The following is an 8,608-nucleotide window of genomic DNA, read 5'->3' on the forward strand; positions in this document are numbered from 1 at the left end:
GTTCATCATAAGAGTGAAGGAAGAACGCAAGAGAAGGTTTGGGATTTGGTTCATGGAATTTTGAAGAGTTTTAAATACATAGGGTATTTATAGGGAGTACCAAGATGTATCTACATAAATACATAAATCAATATTAAATGAGGTACATGCATTATCCAAAAAGTTATTCATGAATCTTTCAATATTCATGCACATAACTTTAATTCTGATTTATATTTTCAACATAAATGTCATATAAATGATCTTTTATCAACAGTGAGAAAATTTATTTGGTTGACTAAGAATGGCATTGTCTTCTAAATCAACAGTGAGAGAAGCACGTTTTAATGTAGATTACATGTTTCTTGCTTTGTTACATGCATTCATCGAGGGTTCATTCTGCAAGTACCATTGTTAATATGACTCACATGTTTATCCAACAACCTGCCTTGCACGCAATCATTTCAGTCAATGAAAGAATATGCAAAGCTAAACTTGAGGGCCTTTAATTCTCTCTATAAAACTCATCATCACCTTTTACTAATACAATATACACACTGCATGCCTTTTTTTTTCTCCTTTGTTTTTTAGTTGATATGGCTACAAATAAACCTTCAAATTACGAGGATGATCAGGTATATATATTGTTATCTGCAACTTCATTTCTTTTTGCTTGCTTTGGCCCTCAATTAGCTGCTATAATGAGTGTTAAGCATGTATTTTTAGATTGCAAGAAGTAGATAAGAGAAGCACTGTATATTACTGCTGTTCTAATTAATAGTGTATAAATTAGATGAGATCTTACAGTGCTGGACATGTCTACACCAACTAAACTAAATTTTTTTGTTTAATTTCAGAGAGAAATGGTTTAATCTTTTTCCAGCTTTTCTTTTGTCCAAATAAATAAAGGAAAAATACCATTGTAAAAAACAAAAAACCTATCTAGTTACTTCTTTTTGAATTTTTAGTTCTGTTGTGTTTTTTTGTTGCTTAGCAAATATGAATTAACAAGGGTTTAAACAACAGTATGTTAGTTTTGTTGAATTGTGTTTTGAGCAAAACATATTCTCCACTTTCTAGGCATAAAAAAATTAATAATCACAATATAAATATGTTTATTTTGGTGTTATTTGTCAAATAAAATAATATATAAAACAATATAAATTAATATAATAAAAAATAAATATCATGACGAATATGTTCTACCTAACTTTGTTTAATTATCTGATCCACTATAACGTGATTGTCCTTTGTGTTCTTCCTAGCTTTGCAAATATATCTCATTATAAAGTGATTGCCCTTGATTTGTATAGTATTTCTAATTCTACAACAATAACAATATAATCAAGTTTTATCCCACTAGATGGGATTGACTATTTGGATCCTTCTAAGTCATTATGCTCTATGCCATATTATATCATTATTCATATTTAAATAAATTTTGTTATGTTTTATTATTGTTAACTAAGTCTTTTTAGATCTTTCTCATTTGATATGGACATTTGTTATATTTTCATTTCAACTAATTGAAGTATTTATTGGTCGTCTAAGTACCTATCTGTACCATCTTAAACATGTCTCCTAGAGTTTTTCCTCAATAGATATAATCCTGACTTTCTCTTTAATATTTTCATTTCTTATCTTATTCATCCTTATATGTCCATACATCCATTTTAATATCATAATCTCTTCAACTCTAATCTTCTACTCATATATTCACGTAGCACAGACGGTGGCCGCATGGTATCTCTGGCGTAATGGCCAGGGGTCGATTCTCATGAACTGACGACCTGGGGTTTACCCCGCCATGCGCCTATGGCCTGTGTACCTGCATGAACCTCCCTCCATATCCGTGGGGCCGGCACTAGGGGGGCCGCTAAGGTAGCGGATCTACCTTTAAATAACAACAATTGCCCCCAGGGCGTAGCGCAGACGGTGGACGCATGGTATCTCTAGCGTAATGGTCAGGGGTCGATTCTCAGGAACTGACGACCTGGGGTTTACCCCGTCATGCGCCTATGGCCTGTGTACCTGCATGAACCTCCCTCCATATCCGTGGGGCCGACACTAGGGGGGCCGCTAAGGTAGCGGATCTACCTTTAAATAACAACAATTGCCCTCAGGGCGTAGCGCAGACGGTGGGCGCATGGTATCTCTGGCGTAATGGTCAGGGGTCGATTCTCAGGAACTGACGACCTGGGGTTTACCCCGCCATGCGCCTATGGCCTGTGTACCTGCATGAACCTCCCTCCATATCCGTGGGACCGGCACTAGAGGGGCCGCTAAAGTAGCGGATCTACCTTTTTTAAATAACAACAATAATTAGATTCTTCATTGTATATAATATATACATTTTTTTTCAAAGAGAAAAAGCAGTCTAGCTATTGAAATCAATAGCTCTCAAGTTATTGCATATACGAGGATAAGAAAATTAGCAATAAATTAAAGCGTTAATTCCCTTGGTTATTATTGAATATTTTTAGATTTATTTAAAATTTCTAACCTTTTGTTTCTACTTTTTGCAAGGTTTTGGTGGAAGGAAACTCTCATGTGAAGAAGACAGTGATACTAAATAGGCCCGTAAAATTTAACGCCCTGAACTATCAAATGGTTCGTTCATCCTTAGTCTCAATTGTACAAGCCATTTAAAAATATTATTTTTGATAAATTACATGCCATTATTAATGCTTTAAAATTAAGCAAAAAAATCAATTTAAAGTTTGATTTATTTATCTCCATCCAATTTAAAACATTTAAAAGCATTCCATTTATAAGATAAATTTACTTATTTACTCATAACTAAAATATTTGCAATAAATATTCCATTGTTATTTTTCTTTTTTGATTTTAATTTCTGATTCATGTTAAATTAGGTTTCTGATTTCTTTCAAAAACAAATCTTGTTTTTAAGGTTTTACAATTGTCCGAGGAGTTCCAGAAGTTGGAAAATGATCCTGCTGTTAAGTTGGTAATCGTAAAGGTACATTGCATCCATTTTCTTCTTTGAACTTTCAACTTCTTTTATGAAGAAAATATTATTATTCTCCGGATCAAATTCACTATTTATAAGTGTCTAATTTCTGAATATTTCATCATGGATTGAAGGCAAATGGAAAAGTATTTTGTGCTGGAGGAGATGTTATTGAATACTATCGTTGCTCGCTCATAGGTATTATTCAACCTGGTTATATTTATCTGGAAGCTTTTGTGCTTTTGTAATATTCATTTCTATCTGAAATTTGATAAGAGCAACTAATTGTTAACCTAAATATGAGAAGGTGAATGGGCACTAGCAACTCAAATTTATCAAAAGCAACTCACCTTGGACTATCTAGTGGCAACATACACTATGCCCCTGGTGAGTTGCTCATATCAGATACAACAATAGGCTTACTGAAACAATATTCTCCACATATGTTTTGTAACATATCGAGTTAAGCAAATTTCTACTTGAAGGTTTTCCTGATCAATGGGGCAGTGATGGGAGGTGGTGCTGGACTTTCTATGAATGCAAGATACCGAGTCGTTACCGAAAACACGGTATGATCAATCGGCATTTATGCTAAGATTTATGGTTCTGAACTGGTGCTTTGTATTTGCTTTTAGGTTTTTGCAATGCCAGAAGCAGCTATAGGCTATTATCCGGATGTTGGAGCATCTTATTTTCTTTCTAAGCTTCCCGGCTTCTTAGGTTATCACTTAGTTAATAACTCTATGATTACATATGTGATTATATTGAAAATATATAATGATTTTTGGACTTTGTGATTGATCATTTTAGGGGAATATCTTGGCCTTACTGGTGCAAGACTGAATGGTGCTGAGATGGTAGCATGTGGACTTGCCACTCACTTTGTTCGTTCAAAAGTATTCTATCTTGTTTTTTCAAAAAAGAATATGCTAGTTTGTTTATTTTCCTTAAACAAAAATCAGAATCTATTTTGAACATCATTGTCCTTACACTATTATTTCTAACCAATGAATAGAATTTAATTTTGTTGGAGAAATCATTATATGAGGTGGATGTTGTTGAACCAAATACAATCCAGGGAATTATTAGCAAATATACTCAGCCAGTGCTATTGAAAGAAGACAGTGTTCTTCATAGGTGAACCATGCCTCAATACATACACATTTTCGCTTAATTTCCCACAAATATATATATTCAATGTGTTTCTATTTATATCATTTTGTAGGCTCGACGTTATCAACCACTTTTTCTCAAAACAAACAGTAGAAGAAATCTTATCTTCTTTGGTAAGGATACAACACATGTATGTATTTATGAACGTTTATGTATATGTTTGTATACCTTGAGTCATAATTTAAATCAGGATAAGTATTCATTATATATCCCATTTATGATTGTTTAGGAACATGAGAATGCAACTTTGAAAGAGGAGTGGATTACTAAGTCAATAAGATCAATGAAGGCAGCATCACCAATAAATCTCAAGATCTTCCTTATGTCGGTAAATTATCTATTATCTTCCTTTTCTCTTTTTCTAAGAGTTTATTTACTTGGATGAAGGTAAAGAGAGAAAAGGACAAGTGATATAAAAGATACATATAAATAATGAAATTTCATATCTCTAACCCTAATTCATAGGTTAGAAAAGGTTGATTTGAACCACTAGAAGAGTGCTTAATTCGAGACAGTAGAATATCTGCTCATTCTCTTCGACGAACAGTGTCAAACGACTCACTTGAGGTATTCACTAATTTACCTTTACTTGGATAGAGTTTATTTCTCTTTTCTCATTTTTGAAAAAAAGTGTTGATATATTGTTGAACGTAGGGTGTTAGGGGAACACTATTGGAGAAAAATTATAAACCAAAGGTGATATATCTACACACACAAGTTGTACCAAAATTCTTCTAAATAACTTTCACATATATTTTTGTTTTTTTTTCGTATTAATTTCTTCTATCATTTTGTTATCATACTTGTCAGTGGGAGCCTTCAAAATTGGAACTGGTGAGCAATGATATGGTGGTGACATATCTGACAAAGATACTTGAGATTGAAGGGTGGAAAGAACTCCGACTTCCTCCTAGAGACATGCATGAAAAGGCTCTCAGAGCTAAACTCTAATGTCTCGTTTACTTAAAGAGAAATAAAAGGAATGAAAATAAGCAAGTAAACGGCAGTTAGTTTTTATTGTTTGAATAAAATATGCAATGACAAACAATGACTGTTATTCATTTATATGCGAAGTTCATTTATATGCGAAGTCCTAGAGACATGCATGACTGTTAGTTTTTATGATTTTCTTTTCATAAGGGCAGTAGTTTAGGACACTGATATTAAAATTAATAAGATAATGAATATCACAATTATTCTTAAAGGGTTGTCATCGCTTTAACTCCGAAGGACTTTCATATATTATTATGCTAAAATAACTAAAAAAAATGAATAATTTATGCTATATATAGAACATTTACTCTGCATCTAAAGAGGGTTCTAGAGTCTTTTCAAGGATGTGTAGACTAAGATCATTATATATGAGTTGATTTTTTTTATTAGGTGAATTGTGGATAGTTCATCCTATTAAATGTGATATATATATATATATATATAGTAAATTGTGGGATGTTAGCCGTTTATTTATATTTATGATGTATTTTGAATTGTGTGGATTGCAGATTGTTCATCCGTGTGTATATGTTCTAGAGGGACCTGACTTGAGTGTTAGAGTGGCTGAGTCAAAGTTCTCCCTGCCTTTCATTCTAATTCTCTTTAATTGTTGTGGAGAAACCTCGAAGCTTGTGTATTTCTAGCTTGGTGAGATCTGTAGTGAAGACCTCCGACCTGTCACCAACTTCATCCCGAGTGGTTCTCTCCTGCTTGATCTTAGATAGAATCAAATTGACACCATCTGTGAGAAATCCGAGTTGAGATGTTGAGATGGGTGACACGGGAAGATCTCAAGAAAATCATGACTCCACTGGCAAGAAAGGTAGAGATGAAACCATCACCATGCTGAGAGAGGACTTCAACCAACATATGGCTACTACAGTGTAGGGGAAACTACAATGGAGAACCCTACTGACTTTGACTCCTGCCCATGTACCTTCGGTTCCAATTGGAATAACCCCATTTTTCACTTGAGCGGTTCTGGCTACCACACTTGACAAGGTGTCTGTCAAGGAGGATCAGTCTCAGGAAACCTTGGCCTGGGAGACGCTGCCATGAAATATGAACAAGGGCAAAGGCCCTTTGCTGACTGAAGGAAAGAATGCCTAAAGCACTCCCTTTACTTAGGACATCTTGGAAGAGGAACTATCGCATCATTTTCTATAGCCACATTGCGAGGAGTAAACAAGGTCATTAGACTTGAAGGATCATTTGTATTGATTTGAGAATGCCTACCTACTATACCAATGCACGAATGGTGTTAAATGCTGAGTCATCTTGATAGCCCGATTGGGATTGACATTGAGATGGTTTAATCAGCTTCCACGGAGTTCCATCTCTTTGACGAATTTAGTGTCTCCTTCCTGCATCACTTCGACAACAACAAGCGATACCACAAGACTCCCCACAATCTCTTTACGTTGAGGCAAAAGTGTTGGACGTGTGTATTGACTGCACACGTTGATGTAAGAATGGGTATTGATTGATTGCTCATTCCTCTTCCTCTTCCACCCATATGTGCAATTAGAGCTTACATTATGAAGGAAGGTGAAAAGCTTGGAAGGTGAAAAGTATACCTTCTTCTCCTATATAAGTCCGTCTAAGGAATTCATAGATAGAGGAGTTCATCATAAGAGTGAAGGAAGAACACAAGAGAAGGCTTGGGCTTTGGTTCGTGGAATCTTGAAGAGCTTTCCGATTCGTTCGTGATCATTTTTCTGACGACAAGCGCGATTAAAATTTACTACGGGAGATCACTCTGATTTTTATAGATTTCATATTTCTATAATTATCATGCATTTAGATCAACAATGGTATCAGAGCAAACATTAAATGGATGATAGATCTTTCTACTTACTATATGATCATGTTGCCTTGAAAGCGTTCCCTCAGGACGGTCTAGTGGCTAGCGCATGAGGTGTTGTCACTATGAGGTCTGGGGTTCGAATCTCGACAAATCTAAGGTAAATACCTCCCTTATGTGCTAGTCATTATTCCAAAGGTTAGTAGCCACCCGTGATTTACCTCCTTCGTGTTGGCTCTCGGACGAATTGGCGGGGGCGTTGGGGGCGAGCGTATTCGCCTTTTTTGCTACCATATTGCTGTGAAAGCATAAGATGTCTTATTCTTGTAGATCATGTTACTATAAAAGGATCAGTACAAGATATGCCAGTAGATTTGTTTGAATGGTATGCACATGTTCATCGCAAGAGGAATCTTCGACGGAGTTTGCTTTATCGGATTCTGTTGTTGCCAGGCTCATTGCTAGTCACAATCACTATTTGTGCCCGTTGCCAAACCCCGAGAGCAGCAAATGATAACCACTGAGTTTGTCTCCATTTCTGGCCATGGCCAATTAGGAGATCAATCCTCTGATTTTGATTGACAGACAAAGGGGGTCAGAGGTGATGGCATCGTGCGTGTTGGTGACAGAGAAGAGGAAAGCGGCATGGGTGATAGGTTTCATACCAAACATTAAGTTTCATGCATAGGTTTGGGCAAAGTTTTTTTTGGCAAGCATTAAGTTTATTATTAATGCATTAAACTAAAGTTTATTAATGCATGAAAAAAAACTTTTGAAACTCATGTATGTTGAAATTAATGCCAACGTCGGTAGTGTTAGTATAAAATTTTAATTAATGCATGTTGTAACTAATTAAAAAATGGTTTAATTAATTCATGGTTCACTTAAATTGAAAATTAAATTTTATTTTTTAATATTTCAATTAATCAGGAATGGACTTTAATAATTGGGTCATTGAGACCCTGATCTAGTTCATATCATTAGTTTGTTTAACCAAACTAGTTTGGTCCAGTTAGACCGAGGTCTGGTTTAAATTATTGGTTGGTTTAACTAGATCAAGTTAGTCCTTTTAGACCCTGATCTGGTTCACACTATTAGTTGGTTTAACCAGATTAATTTGATTGAATCAGACCACATTGAATCTAATTTGACTATATCTTTCCATATTTGATCAAGTGGACTAGATTTATTTTAATAGGCCATATTTGATCAAAATTAGGTCAAATTGTCCAATGGGCTAGTTTTGATCAAATAAACATTGATTTGATCAATAAGTCTAATTTAGACTTAAATGAGCTTAGGTTAAATACTAATAACTAAACATCTCAATTAGATTAGTTCTAATGAGGACAGGGGACTTAGGATCTAGTTACTCAATTGAATGGTCCAGTGTGTTAGTCAACTGGAGCTCCTCAAATAAAGAAATTTTATTTTTCTTATTTGCTTAGTTATTCTGTGTATTGGTTCTATGCATATGTGTGAATTGAAATGAATCGATTTTGTTACTGGTTTGTCAGTTTTGTACTGACATTGTTATTTTTAATTCTAGATACCGAGGATGATATACACAATGACCCATCGCGACATACGATATAATGAGCTGAGAGAGGAGGTTGAGGAGATTAAGTATGACCAAGTTTACAGACTCAAAGACATATTGGATGGCTCAATCGACTATTCTAGATGCT

The 8,608-nt window shown here is 34.9% G+C and overlaps 1 pseudogene; it reads left to right on the forward strand.

The window, feature by feature from the left end:
- The first annotated feature begins 3,256 nt into the window (after nt 1-3,256).
- Nucleotides 3,257-5,074, forward strand: LOC121991174 (annotated as a pseudogene).
- Nucleotides 5,075-8,608: the final 3,534 nt, after the last annotated feature.

The sequence above is a fragment of the Zingiber officinale genome, chromosome 6B (assembly GCF_018446385.1).
Source record: "Zingiber officinale cultivar Zhangliang chromosome 6B, Zo_v1.1, whole genome shotgun sequence".
Taxonomy (NCBI): domain Eukaryota; kingdom Viridiplantae; phylum Streptophyta; class Magnoliopsida; order Zingiberales; family Zingiberaceae; genus Zingiber; species Zingiber officinale.